The sequence below is a fragment of the Agelaius tricolor genome, unplaced genomic scaffold (assembly GCF_023055355.1).
Source record: "Agelaius tricolor isolate 1412-34295 unplaced genomic scaffold, bAgeTri1.0.p SCAF_9, whole genome shotgun sequence".
NCBI lineage: Eukaryota > Metazoa > Chordata > Aves > Passeriformes > Icteridae > Agelaius > Agelaius tricolor.
In genome coordinates this window covers 494409-510050 of record NW_027269269.1, presented here as the reverse complement: position 1 = coordinate 510050, position 15642 = coordinate 494409, and the positions used below count along the sequence as shown (strand labels likewise).

Sequence of the window (15642 nt, the reverse complement as noted above, 5' to 3'; positions counted from 1 at the left end):
ATTTTCCAAACACTTGCATGGAAGCAAAACTGAGCTTTTTATCATGACTGAAGTGAAATCTACCTCTAATTTTAAAATATTATAGTAAATTTGGTGAAATGTAGTCTGTCATTCAGTGTTTATATGTACCTTTAAGAAAGATGAGAGTAGTAAGAATTTTATTGAACACCCATATGTACACATTCAGTGTGCTACAAAGTATCTGATTAAATCTAATTAAATGAGAATATTGCAATTAGAAAATCCCTCTTTTCTTCTTCTGAAAATGGCAAATTTTTATTAAAAGGAATGCTGTAGAAATTTATAATTTGCATGAACTAATCTATCTTCCTTTCTTTTATTTCTTGCAAAATCATAGGAGACTTTTAGAAGTCATTTCCTCCCCAGAAAATAGGAAATAAAATAAAGTAACTTTTATTGCATCTGGAGTATATAGTTTCCCCAATTGTGCCATTCAATGGTAGTTACATGACTCTTCTAGACATGCTAACATATAAAAACCAAAACAATTTTTGAAGGGTGAAAAAAGAAACTTCAGGAATATGTTTTTCAGGTTGTCCACATTGAAGACTGCAGTACAAAACCCCCTCTTTTATGAGCCATCATTTGTAATTATTCTAAAAAATAATATGTTTTCTAATAGTAAAACATATTAACAAAGGAAAGAAGTAAGTTAAATATATTCTTACAAGGCAAGGCACACTATGCATGCAAATGAGATCACATAAAATCCCAGCTCCTTCCTCTTGGTGAAATATTGCACTGGAACTCTTACCGAATATAAAGTAAAGAGTAGCAAATATAGCTTACATATGCCCTCAAAGCAGAGAAATCTTGTTTTCCTTTTAAAACAGGGATTTTAATTCTTCAGATTTTAATCAGCAGTGATTAATCCCCAAATGGAAATGAAATTGATATTCTCATTCCAGTAGTTCGAGCAGTATCTTAGACTACCGTTGCAGTCATTGTTCAGCAGAGGATCAGAAGTGCCCAAGAGAAAGTTGTTGCTGGACACATCCCACACCAATACACTGAGCAGGACATTATGGGACACCTGTACTAGTCCAGCAGGTGAATGGAGCTTGAGATTTGGCTCCAATTCATTCCATCTAGGAAATGACCCTAGGGATTAAATTCCAGTTTGAAATGGATGTCACCTAGGAGGTCATCTACACCTTACAAACATAAGATAAGGCAAAACACAAGTGGTTTCAAAAAACAACGCCAGTCCCCCATGCTTCAGCCCAGGCAACTAAAAACCAGCTGGCTTCACCTAACATGATCTCCTGCCCCTCTGACTGTAACAGGTTGGTGAGTTTACATTAGTGATGAAGTCTCTGGGGTCAAGTACAGTTCTGGGTCAAGGCTCAGTTCAAGATTTGTGTGTCATTTAACTCCTTCCTCTAAGTGAGAATTAAAAAGCCATAATCTGTGTTTTAAATTGGTGGTGTGCATTCCATTCATAAAGAAGATGCACCAGTTAAACATTCTCAGAAGACTGATGTCTGTTTGATAAAAGGGGATGGTAAAGAATAGAAAAATGTTATTCTTTACACCAAGTCTAAGAGGCTTAGTATAAAGAATAAAAAGTTTATAAGAGTCTAGTTAATGATTAATGAATACTATAAACATGTTACATAGCTACAGAAAATTGGTATATTGTATTCAGGGAGACAGCAAACAATGTTTTCAAAGCAACCTATCAGGCCTCATGGTAAGATTTTGACTCTAAAGTAATAATTCTAATCTACTAAAGCTATTTGTAATTGGATTTTAAATATAAAGTATGACCAGAAAAAAGATTAACATCATTATCTATAACTATATCTAGTACAAACAACACAGTATGTCTGTGAACACTTTCATGTATAAAGAAATGAAAGCTTGATTGGAAATACTTTAAAAGTATTCTTGCTTTGCTTCAAAATGAACTCTGGACTTTCTACATTAATCAGACAGAAACCAAGCAGACAAAGAATTTGAAGTATTGTAGTGGGGAAGGGCTTTCAGCTGTTATCAGTATGAAGACATTAATGTGAAGGTCAGGTGTTCCCACAATACAAGGTACAAAAATCGCACCTGTCATGACAGCTTATAATGGGAAACAAAGCATTAAATTGGCAGAAGTCCATTCATGGCAGTGTAATTGCAAAAGGTATTTTTGCAGCACAGAAAGAAAGTGTGGGTGACCCTTCTCCCCTAGGCGTGTTTTGTCATAAATTCCATTACAATTTTCATGTTTAATTTCTGCCTATATGTATTTTTCAAGGGGGGTGGTTACATTGCAAATTGATGGATGATAATTCAAAGAGTGTGACTTACAGTTTGTTATTCTCTTTGCAAAAGGCACATGTATACTTAGATTATGCTATCTACTCTTGTGCCTGGCCATACAAGATAACACAGTTGTTAAGCAAGTCACATTTATTATCTTGCTACAGCATGTTCTTTTATTGCAATGGCATGCTTACTTAGCAATTCTGGATACCTGGAGAAAATCTGAAATGGCTGAATTCCTGCCAAGAGATAAGATATGTGGAAACAAAAGCCTCTTATTTTTACAGATCACAGAGTGTTTCTCTAGAATGTATCTGTGCTTTCATCATCTGTCACTCCCTTAGATTAAATACTTTTCCTTTCTTGAGTGTCTTCTCCATTTGTCATCCTTTATATCATTGGAATGCCATGTTCTGATGGTGTCTGCTGCCAAGTGTATTTTCCATGCATACTGTGTCTGGCTGCAGTCACAAGATGCAATTGGAACTAAAATGGGAGAAGGCAAGGCAGATCATTGAATCTGGTCTGCTATTATCTGACCAGAGACATGGGCGCCCTTTGGTTTCTTTTCTTGTATGTTGGTGCTATCGTCACATTGCATCTCTGGCAACGGCACTGCACATGTGAGTCATGACCACTGGGCTGCAAAGCAAACCTCATTTTCTCACTCTCTTGCTTCTAGATGAAAAACAACTCATCCCAGCACAGATGGGTGAAAGGAGTACTTTCCTTGAGGGTAAAATACAGATCTTCAGGCAGAGTCCTGCACATCCAGAAATCTCAGTCTTCCCCATAGCTGGATAAATGAGCTAGGCTAGAAGGCTGTTGTGACTTAGGCTTCTCTACTTTGATTTTTTGATGTGAAAATTCCATCTGTATCAAAGCTGGCATGTACATTTCCATAAAAACCCCTGTGGTTTTGATAAAGCTGCATTTTCCAACCAAAAACAGTTTCTGTTGGAAAATTCCCAACATATCCTATAAAATCCCATTTGGATGACAAACTCACCAAGATAAAATCACCTTAATAATAACTTAGAGTTTAATATACATTTACCAGTAAGGAAAGCTAATCCTCAAAATTGTTCAGCAGTCATTTAAAGAACACTGTGCCTCATCCATCTTACTTGTTTTTGAACTAGTCTTCTTAACTTGGATATTTAATGAGATCCTTTCTGTAGCATCATTAGGGTCTTGCACTCTGGAGACAAATCTCTGTTGGAAGCTACTGATAACCACTGCAACAACTTGTATTATTGTAGTGCCTTTCATCCCTTTCCAAAGCTTTCACATTCACATTGATGATATCTTCACCTTCCCTTCTTCCCTGACTGCCAAGAAAAAATTTTAGGTGAAAGTCAAAATGATTATAGATTAGGGATTTTAAAGAAGCAATTAAATAATATTAATGACAGACAGTATGCTACATGCTAGCAGCTCAAGTACTGTCAAGTTTGGGGGGCTTAAAAAGAGAGAAAGGTAGGTAAACTTTGCAAATCTAAGGCATGGGAATAAAAGAAGCAATGCTCTACTGTATAATTGTGATCAAAAGTTACCACCATTTAGCACCAGTTTTATCACCAGTGTTTAGAAATATGTCATGCATGTGTGTACACACTGAATTTCTTCCCTATCTAGTTGACAGTCATGTTACTTTCTCAGAAGTGAGAGGATTAGGAATGTTTGTAAACTTGTCTGAGACACGGTAACTACACTATTCATTTAGATCATGAATATACAACACATTAACTGCTATAAATTTTTCTCCTTCTCTTAAGATATGTGAATCAGAGCTCTTGTTTACACTCCTGAGCCCACCAGCAAGCATTTCATGGAATCAACAATGTGCAGCTGCCAAGCTGGTCTGACAATAACTTTTCTTATACCTTCCTTCCCTCGCAGCTCCTGGCACCGTGAGTCCCCTTGGCCTTACCTAGACGAATCCTATCCCACATGACAAGAAGCACTCAAGAGATTTTCATCTTTGATGTTTCTGAATTTGGGAAATTCAGTCACTCTGTGCAGGTTGGCATCACACAAAGTGTCAAAGTGGAGCGGAACAGAGTAGAGGGTTTCACATCACAGCAATAACAATGGTAGGTCTGTGTGTGGGGTGTTATCCCTTGGGCAGCAGTATGAACATAGAATCATAGAACTATTTAGTTTGGCAAAGATCTTTAAGAACATTAAGTCCAGCCATTAACCAGCACTGCCAAGTTTACCACTAAGCCATGTCCCTCAATGCCACATCCACATGTTTTTTTAATAGCTCTAGGGATGGTGACTCAACCATTTCCCTAGGCAGCCTGTTCCACTGCTTAACAACCCTTTCAGTAAAGAAATTTTTCCTAATATCCAACCTAAACCTGCCCTGATGCAATCTGAGGCCATTTCAATTGGTAAAGCTAAGTACAGCAGCTGGTTAAAAGCTGGAAACAAAAATTTGTAAGGACTTACATAGATGTTTATACCAGCTTTCAGAAATCTGCACAGAATTTTGTGTATGTACAGATGTGTCCTCTAATAGGAGCTGGTAGGGAAGCAGGCTGGACAAGCTAAGGAGATGTTTTGCCAGTTATTGCTGCATGTGTAGACTAAAAAAAAAAATGAAATCCTTGTACAAAACAGAAAGGGCTAATTGCACTTTTAGCCACTTTCATGCTGCTGAAGAAAAGTGAATAAAAGAGACAGATTCCTGTGCCTAGGGCTAAGCAGCACCATTTGGCTCAGGTCTGCAGTGGTTATGGCTGCTCCACTTTGCAGCATATTTGTCTTGCAGAGAGTTGTGCAAAAGAGACAGAACAGCAATTAAACAGATTAGGGGATAAGTGTTCATTTACACCACAGTTCTCTTTTATTTATCAGTACAGTTGGACCTAATCAGTTAGGTTAGTTTAGGACAATGTAGCACTGGAAGGACCACTCTTGTTTCATGCCCTATTTGGCTGCTGCATTACTTTACTCAAACAGTGGGCCTGTGGGCGACAAAAACATTTCCTATGTCCAAATAGGAATAGAAATTAAAATCCTATGCAAAAATAAATTTGTCTCCTGCTTATGGGTTGTGTGTTGCCCCTGTCCTCCATGTCCTGTTCCCTGGCTCCATTTGAGTGTATCAGAGGAGGGGTTACTGGAAAAAGAGGTGCGTGTGAGGAAGGAGAGAAATGGTTGGATTATTAGTCACAAAATTTTTATTGCCTATGATTGAAAGAAGCAGGCTGCTCTTCTGAAGCAGAAGGGCTGGGTGTTGATGGGGAAGAATATGCTGTAGATGTACAATGGAAAGCTTCACCCTTGCCTTCTCCCTGTTGAGTGCAAGCCCCAGACTTTGGAGCTAGGAATTTTCTCCACAAGGCGTTATATGTGACCTCCTTGGTCCCTGGAGTAGCTGCAGTACTGACTACTGGGGTCAAGCACCAGGAAGAGAAGAAAGGGAAGGGAAGCCTTTTATTTAAGGCATGACAACTTCACAGTTGCATGTACCAAACACACCTGGAGAGACTGTTACTGCAGATCAGATAGCACTTGTCACCAACCAGAGACCTTCTCATGCATCCCATGTCTCCTGTTAAAGAAGCATAAAGATGCTTCTGTTGGTAAATAGAAGTCCCATTTTAGAAGAGACACAGACTAAGCCACAATTCACATAGTTATGCCCATAGTAGAATTTTTACTAATATTACTATTCCATTGTATATTAAAACAATTTTGCTAAAAGGCTTCATTCTTTTTATGCTGCCTTAGTATCACAAAATCATAAAATTGTTTGGGTTGGAAGGGACCTTAAAGATCATGTAGGTGAAGCTGACACTCAAAGAAAGGTAGTCTTCCAGTTTACATATATTTACAGTTAAGAGCCTCCCGAGCTCTTCTTTAAGGCGTGGCCACCTCCTCATGAGTATTTAGCTGATATTTGCTGTTGAGAGAGTTCACTCTGCAGCCCCATTTAATACTGCTCAAATGTAGGTCCAATGCAATGCTGGCCAAAGAAAGCCTGGAGAGTGATCTGAGGATAAAAATGGAAATCCTTAACCTAAGCTAAAACAGTAATGTGAAAGCATAGGCAAGATGCTGCTGTGGAGTGTGATGTCCTTCCACAGTAGGAGAAGGGACTGTATTATATATGGTATGGTCTGGGGCTTAGGTGGAGAATGGGAACAGCACAGGATGCAGCTGAGCAATGATGTGTGAAATGAGACACCTGATCTGTTTTGAGCACTGCAAAAGAGGAGTTAGAAATCAAAACACATCGTGTTAGTCCTGGGGAGCTACAGAGGGCTATGTGAACACCTTGTTACAGGCAAACATGAAAGGCCTCACCAGGCAGATTATGAGTGTGTAAGGGGCATGGTTTGAAGACACCAAACCAGGCAGATTCTTTGCCACCAAATCAAGCCTGTCAGCAATTTTAAGAGGCAAGAGTAGTGCTGCAATCTCTGGAGAACAAATCCACTGACCTCGAGGTCTTCCAGTGCTGACTGCGCTGAAAGCTGTGAGATGGATCTGGAGGATGCCTGTAGCTTTGGGAATCATGCTCTCCCCATGGTGTGAAATTTTGCTGAGCATTTTTTGGAGACACCTGCCTCACTTTGAAAAATCACATTTTCTGGCTTTCATTTGTGATCCTCAGGAAACTGCTGCTGGCCTGCTGAAATAATAATAGCAAACATGCTAAGACAAGCTTTGCGCACTGCAGGCACAGATGCTCTGCCCTCACAGCACATCCACTGTAAGGGAATGTCCAGAAAAGCCCTTGCATACACAAGAGGGACTATCGGGCAGCGATGAAAAATAGGCATGAAAAAAAAGTGGATGTATTTAGTAGATCACCTTCCTTAAATTTTCCAGCTTTTTAAGTTAAAAACTGATTTGAACTGAAGATAGGAATAATAAAGAGAAATGGGCACAGATACCTTCCTTTCAGTGAACATGTGTTTGTCAGCTGAAAGCCAGGCCTAGAGGAGCTTAAATGGTAAGTTAATAAAAAAAGACCAAATTAACTTTTCTTTGTATTTATGACGAAGTGTCATAAAACAGACAGAAAAGTGCCATATCAACCTTTGTGACTACAAATTGCCCAAATGACACCTGATCTGACTGCATGCCCCAGAAATTGTAGCTCACTCAATAGCTACTCTTTGGTACCTAACAGAGAAATTATTCTGGAAAATACTTCCTACCCCACTTTCCTTGCAAGAATCTTTTCCCTATTTCAGTCCAAAGAAGGAATTGCTTGATGATGCCTAACTGTAGTACATTAAAAAAAAAAAAATCTAATAGATTTAAAAGTCACTGCTGCCTCCTATGAAGCAAGTTTCACAATGACAGGGCCTCGCTTCTCTCTCTAGGGGTGGACTGCCTCACTGTGTATATATAAACGATTTTTTGCTACAAGGAATTTTTTTGTAATTTAAAAACAAAAAATGGTTTGGATGAAGACTACATGCACCATACTGGTAAGGGGGTACGTTCTTCCAGCAAAGAATGCATTTGAACATAGTTACAGGGGCTGCATACCATTTTTTTCAAGCCGAATTTTTGCATGGGTTACATTCTGTGCACATGTGAATGAACACTGTAAATCAAGGATTTACACTTGGAAAATGCTTGCCTTAGATGCATCTCCAAACAGTAGATAACCTTCCTAGTGGCCCAACAATTCTAGAGAAGGTGCTTGCTTAACTTCCTTACATATATCAAAGCTTAATCAATCCTTCAGCCACAATTTGGGAGTTTCCTCACTGCCAATGAGCAAAAATACAAAGCAGTTTTTTCTTTAGAATCCCTCAGATGCTAACATTTTCTGGAGTTACCTGATGGATGAGGAGGACTGAAACACTGATGTGCCAACGTGTTACTTCATCGCTGTGGCACTTTTGTTACTTGTGTCTTCAGCTACCCACATTATAATTGTGGCATAGCTTGTCCCTCCTTATTAGATTTCTCATCCTTCTTTGATTTGCAGCAGATATGCACTGTAGGGGTGAATCAGAGAGGCTGGTGGAAATCAAATCACTGACCTTGAATATATTTTGAATATATTCAAAATAGTCTCACAAACACTTAGTCTCAGAGAACTGAAGGCAGTGGTAGCACACATGGCTTCCTGCTTTGCCCTAAATGGTTTGGTCTAAAGAAGGGGTTGTAAGTCCATCACTTAAGGGGGACAGCAACCTAAATAGACTGGCTCTTGCTCAGGAAGAAGTATTAAGATCCTGACACTGTTAAATCTTATCCTTTGCCTAATTTCACTCTAAGAAATGGATGAACATCTTATTGCTCAAAAGAATAGACCTCCTTGGATTTCAGATGAGGCTAAAGCAATCCATATATTAATGATAGAAGTAGATGTATGATGTATAGAAATATTATAAATGGTGTTAAGATAAAAATTTCTCTCAAAGTACTGGTAGAGTGAGATGTTTGAGATTCAGACACCCACATGCCTTCAAAAAGAGCTGGATGATGCAGAACTCACAGAAATCTGACAATAGCAGATTGCATAACTGGTGAGGCAAACAAGCACTATGGTCAAGGCTCCCATCTTTATACATGACATTGGGTACCATTCTGAATGTATTCAATTGCCATTGTGACTGGACATGGATCTCCCATATTTGGCTGACCACAGGAGGGTAGATGGTGTTGTTTGACAGCCATTGTGTCACCATATCATTTACCCAAAGCTGATAGATATGACACAAGATCTATATGTGATTTGTATTGTTTTGGAATATTAAGTGGAAGACAAGTGGGATATCTAGCCATAAGTAATTTCAACCATAGTTAGCAGATGAAACCAGCCCTCTGTGCAACATCAGCAACTCCGATTGGATGTGCCAGATGCCATGAGCTGGCTGCTGGAGATGGGACCAGGCATACATGTTTGACAAGTGAATTTCCTTGGTGCTTACTTTAGGCTGAGCTGAATCACTCTCTAAGCTGCACATATTACACTGCTTAGATCTCCTTGAACTCTTGAACTGCCAAAGGCTCAATTCAGTTGCCTGAACACAGGCTTCTTTTGAGATGTCCTGAGGCCCCTAGGACATTAGCATGGAATTACCAAAGTATTGGGTTTTTGTGGCAAGGTTTTGCTAGCAGGGATGGTTTCTGTGAAAACTATCAGAAGCTTCCTACATGTTCAACAAAGCAAATGCAGATGGCTCCAAGATGGACCTGGCACTGACCAAGCCAAGCCCATCAGTGATGTAGGTAGAGCTCCTAGGACAATGGATTTAAGAGGAAGTTAATGATGTGAAGGAGCAATTGCAGCTGGAGAGAGGAGAAAGAATATGTGAGGGGAATATGTGAGAAGAACAGCCTTGCAAACAAGGGTCAGTGGAGAAGGAGAAGGAGGCTGTTCTCCAGGCACTGGAACTGAAATTCTCCAGCAGCATGTGGTGAAGACCATGTGGAGGACCAGCTGTGCCCCTGCAGCCCATGGAGGTCCACGGGGAAGCAGAGATCCACCTACAGCCCATGGAGGAGCCCATCCAGAGCAAGTTTCCTGGCAGGACCCCACAGGAGACCCATGCTGGAGCAACCTGTTCCTGGAGGATTGCACCCCATGGAAGGGACCCATGTTGGAGCAATTAATGCAGAGCTACAGTCCATGGGAAAGATTCATATTGGAGAAGTTCATGGAGGACTATCTCCCATGGGCAGGACTCCCCATTGGATTTGGGTAACTGTGTGAGGAGTCCTCTCCCTCAGGAGGAAGGATCAGCAGAGAAATTGTGTGATGAACTGACCACGAACTTCTCATTACTTGGCTGCAAAGTAAGGTACAAACCTTAAATTTCATTGCTGCAAGCCTACTTTAGAAATTATCAGACCTTCAGTTATTGAAGCAGTGCATTAGGTAGCAGCTGTGAAGAAATGCTTAATGCAAAATGGCTACTGGCCATGCATCCATGCTTTCATATCTCAGAGGTGAAGTTAATTGCGGTAATTGTCAAGGTTTGGGTTTTTTTGGCTGTTATTAGAAAGGCCTACTTTGCAAGTCTGGACTGTTGCAGCTTACTCTGTCTTGGTTGGCCTAATCTGGTTCAGCTCCTCAACCACATTTGAAGAGGCAGACCCTGTGTAACTGTGCATATAAATGTCTTGGCTTCCTGGTGGTTTTGAGCCAATCTTGGAAACACAGGAGTAAACCCTTGATAGAGTAACTGGAAATGGCTCCCAAGTACATTTATATTAGTAGACAGCAGCACTAAAAGACTAAACAACTTCTCAGTTGACTATAAGTCACATTTCAGTACTACATACTTCATACAGAACTAAGTTTTTGCTCTCCGATGGAAGTTGATTTTGTATAACATAATAAGATGTGTTTATTAAAGAACATCATATAACTGTTGCCCTGAAAAATGTTTATGCATTTGCAGCCAGTGTTGCCTGTGCATTTAGTGATGCAGCAGCTTAGTGCAATATATTTTAAATTACTAGTTTATAAAGTTTCATCTCAGTTCAGTTTAATGTGATATAACTCTTAACTGCAGAAGAGTCATTTAGGCAGAAAAATCTTACAAAGAATTAACACACTACAGTAGTTTTTTAAACCAATCCTATTTCTTTGTAAGCCAGTTTTTGCCTTGTAGTAAATGAGACCAATATTTTAATGAGCCGAAACCAACAAGAAATAAGTATCTGAACTGCACTGTCATTCAAGTGTTTATTGAAATACAAACTTAGCAAGTACAGGAGTAATTCTTATCAATTTACCTACAGAAAGTGATCTAAAAATATGATGATAGAAGCAATTTTGCAACACATTCTTCCCTCACTGAATTTAATGCATAAAAAAATCAACTTTCATGTATGTAAAACTCAGCATTGCATTTTCATTTTTGAATAGAAGTGCTTTTTATTTCTTCATTTAAGTCCCCTGGATCTTTCTTTTCATAGAAGATGTGGCATTTTGGCAGAAGTTTTAAAATACTGGGAATTTGAAGAGTAAAAAGAAATGCTTCAGTTGTGCCTGAACTGGAGAGATAGGATGACTGTACATGAACAGTCACCATACATGTCTCCAGAGTGCTATCAGCTGTAGACTAAGGCACAGGATTCAAGTTTTTGAGCCATCCTGGGGAGACAGAATAAAATTGGTTCCAAAATTATAACAGTGTATCACAAAAAGAAATTAAAACAGCAGTGAGAAGAATGAAATTATTTTTCTGGTCTTTCTTATACTGCATCACAGACCACAGACCAGAATTTTCAGAGGTGTGCAACTCTTAGAGTTGGCATCCATTTCTTCCAGATCCCTCATCTAAATTGTTAAATCTATTTCACCCTTGTGAGTGATTCAGTCACTCTGCTTTCCAGGATTTTCTACTCTAAAAGAGCCAAAATTCATTAGACAACTCCCTTTTTGGCCTGTAATTTTCCTGGGCACCTCCTGTCACTTGTTCATACAGGCTCAGCAGACCCTATGGAAATGCATCTATTTCTTCAGCCACTGCAATCAGGGTTCCACTCCCATCTAAAAACCAACTGAAGCTTGTGGCTCATGAGCTGCATGGCTGGAGTCAGCAAGGAGCACTTCTGTCCTTTCTCTTCTCCCTCAGCTCTGAACTCCTCTTGCCAGAACAATCCATATCTCCTGCCCAGGACTGGAAGAGCAAGGCTGTATCCACCTCTTCAACACCCCCCTTCTTAGGAGAGAGGCAACTTCTTTTCCCTTGTATCTTTGCCCATCCCTTCTTTCACCCATTCATAAGGCACTTTTGAAGACAGGGAGATCAGCTACAAACTAGGGTGCCCATGATTCAGAATAGGGCACTGGAAAAAAGTGGAGTGGAGAGTGATGTGGTATTTACAGATAAAAGAGAGGAGCCTTCAACATCTTCCCAAGCATTCCACAGCACTGCATTTATTTCATCAGCAGGTTTATTTTGAACCTGACAACACTCTGTTTCTAATTTCAATACAATCAGTCACTAGCTGTCTCTAAGGTAAATCTGAATGTACAGTGAACACATTTAAGTAGTGTGATCATGTGAGAAAGAAGGAACAGGTACAGAAGCCTGCACTTCCTCAAGGAAACTGGACTTGCAAGAGAAAGAGCTTGTTTGCCTTGTAGTCTGTGGTGTTTGGGCAGGAATGAAGAAGGTAAATCTAGAATGCTGTTGGACATCTTTCCACTGGAAACAGCTATTGATGAGGAAGTGGAAGTAAAATTTCACAGCTCAGCAGTTTGCATTTAACAGGCACAACAAAGGAGTAGTACTGTAATGCAGCGATGTCAGAAGCAGAGAAAACTCTCAAATCTAAATCAGGTGGTGATTTTTTTAAGCAGTTTTTAAAGCAGTTTTTTCCAAGGGTTAGCAAATACTTTTGTGTCCCAAGAGGAAATGCTGAGACTGCAAAATCTACTACATAAGGCTATTTTTAACTGGCTGTATGGCTGTATGCATTTGGAAGTATGTTTGTGAACAGAGAAGATGGTGGTTTTAGGCACTGAGACCACTTGTTCCACCATAGATGCTACTGTTGTACAGCTTCTAGCTCTTCTCTGGAGATCTTAAAATGATAAAGGGGTTTGCTGCATTGAAGCATGGTTATTACCTCAGGGGAAGCTGTTAAATCAATCTAAAGCAGTAATAGAGTTCTTTTACCTAAAATTAAGTATCCCAGAAGATTCAGCCCCTTTGGGATATAAACGCTCTGCTCAGTCAGAACACTGTCGAGTTTGATTGCATGCACTGACTCTATACCTAGCAAAGAAAATCTCAGCACAGCCTGAAGGAAGATTATAAATGACACAGTACTACACTTTATATATATTATCAAAAGTTGAATGTTCAGTAACCACCAATACCAAGAGGCTGAAAGTCAAATCCTGATCTGCTTACCTGGGGCAGAATTGAAACTGTGCTTGCTCAGCAACATGGACACAATGGAGCCACACTTTGAACTCAAGGAGCAATGAGGGAGACCTGGATGTCTGCAAGTGTTTGGCTGACCTTTCTGCATGGTTAATATTGCACAGAGTTTGTTAGGCTGTCTGCTAGGGAAAAAAAAAATATATTGGCTCAGAGCAGTTGGTAATTGTGTTGTCCTAAGACATTAAAACAAGCTTTCTAAGAAAAAAAAAACCAAAACAACACATGGAACTGGAGGCCACGTGGCACATTTTCTGTCACTTACACACACACACACACATAAAGCTTTCATCTAGCAGACATGCAGGTAAAGTGACAGGTGAAATGATAGCTTTGTACAAACAGCTTATGGTGAGATTTTGTCCCAAAAAAATGGGCTTCTTGCTTCAGGAGTACAGTCCACTGTATCCTGACAGGTTTTGGATAACGTATACTTCTTCAGAAGTTGTCTAGACTGACTTAGAGTAACCATGAGGCCATTTCTTTTCCTTGACTGTTGACAGGCTCTGGAAGTAACAAGTGAAGAAGCTTCAGTTCAGTGTCTACTTTTTGGTGCTGCCAAAGTATAAATAGGATTGATCTAGGTTTTAGTTAATAATTACCACATGAAAAAAGAATATACCATGATGTATTTCAAAATCTCTTGTTTCTCTATATACTCAATGATATTTTTTTCCTTAAATATTAGCAATAGACTTACCATTACTAATACACTCTGATTTAGGTGATTCAGGTGATGGTGTTTCTGAGACATGCCTCTACTCCTTATTTTTAAAATACTTTGTCAGCAAAATCCAGTGAAGACATTATGCTTCCTTGAAATCAGGTCTGCAGCTGAACAGGAGGCTAGTTCTCCACTCCTTGCACAGGGACAATTGCAGCAATGCCCCAGTGCATTCAACAATTAATCTCCAGTTTCTTCAAGTAACTTGCAGGTGATGCCAACACCTTTTTCTGTTGTTGTATCTGAAGCTGTCATTTACTCACACTGTAATTGAATGTCAGCACCTTCTCAGACTGTGTCCCAAACTCACTCCTGGAAGCAGCCTTGGTTCTGGGCCTGTCACCTCCTGGTTCTGCCCTACAAACTTCCTCCTTTGGGGAAGGGCTGTCGATGGTCCCCTGGACTGTTCAGACCCCCATCCCCCTAATACGGCAATTAATTAACTGCCACAGTGAAAGACTAATTCCAATCCTGTCCCCTACATCTTTGATCTCTTTAAAAATAGCACAAATCAATCCCCAAAAGTGATCTGGATCAATGCAGAAAACGTGGAAGTTGGAAGTTCTAGAAATGGGCACAGGCACAGCAAATGCCCCACCTGCATTTGGGAAAGGTGAGAGCCCATCCTGTGCACAAAAGGAAACCTTCATTTCTTCACAACTGGCATTTAAATCCATTGACTCATTATTAGCAATTATCTGTAATTTTTCCCTGAGGAACGTTTATTTTCTAAAAATAAAATGAAATTATCTAAAGGCCTTCATTCAGTAGTTAAACAACAGCCTTATCTCCTGGGAACATCTCTCTGTGCCGAACAGCCTGTCTGTTCAGTAGACGTATTTTATTCGTAGGTGTCCCAAATCCGATTAAGAGTTCCTATCACTGAATACCAGGTTCTGCAATGTGTTGGGCTGTTTCTGGCTGTGCCCTGGCTCCCGCCGCCGGCGGCAGCTCTCCCCGATGGTTGAATTGTTCTGTCCAAAGGAGACGCAAAGGGCAGTTGGAGACCTGCCTTTAAAGAGCACTCCATGCCTCACGCCTGCTCAGTTGGTTACTAAATGTAACTTAGTAATCAAACTTAACTCGATTTGTTTTCTCTCCGTAAAGATCCGCGAGGCATTTCTAACTGGAACTTGTTTTTTCTGCAGCAAGCAACCAAATATACCAACCTCCTACTCCAGGAAAGAAAAGAGTTGTTACTGAGAGGTGACAGCCCATGAATTACCGGGGAGCAGGCGGCGAGGAGTGAGTGTCTGATGTCCTTGGACAACGAATTCTCTGCAATTGCTGCTACATGAGAGATCGCAGGTGCGATGTGTCTTGCTAAAGTACCACTACGGAAACACTGAGGAAAGGGAAAAGCGTTTTTAGATCCTCGGTTTTTCCCCAGCCCAGCCCCGTGATCGCTTCCCCCTCCCCGTCCGGCGCTGCCCCACGGACTCCCCGACGGCGCCACTGCAGGGGGGCACGGGAGGGGGCAACGCCCATCCCCTCAGAGGGGACGGATCCGGCGGTCGAGTCTCTCCGCGGGCTCTTCCGATGGGAAGAAAGGCGGCAGGAGAGCAGCGAGGGTCCCGCTTCCGAGGGGACACCGCAGTCGCGGCGAGGTGCGGACGCCCGGCGGGGCGGGCGAAGGGCTGCGGCACCCCGCCTGCCGCCCGCGGACCGGGATCTCTCCCTTTGAGGGGCCGTGGGGGTACCTAGAGACACCCTGAGGGGGTGACAGGGTCCACCTCTCCCCGAGGAGCCCAC

At 40.9% G+C, this 15642-nt stretch overlaps 1 long non-coding RNA gene across 1 annotated transcript; it reads right to left on the bottom strand.

Moving 5' to 3' along the window:
• Positions 1–639: 639 nt before the first annotated feature.
• Positions 640–15382, bottom strand: LOC139593246 (uncharacterized). Its single transcript, XR_011680226.1, has 3 exons — positions 15116–15382; positions 13137–13672; positions 640–3608 (listed from the first exon to the last, which is right to left on the bottom strand). It is a non-coding gene; the product is annotated as an uncharacterized lncRNA (long non-coding RNA).
• Positions 15383–15642: the final 260 nt, after the last annotated feature.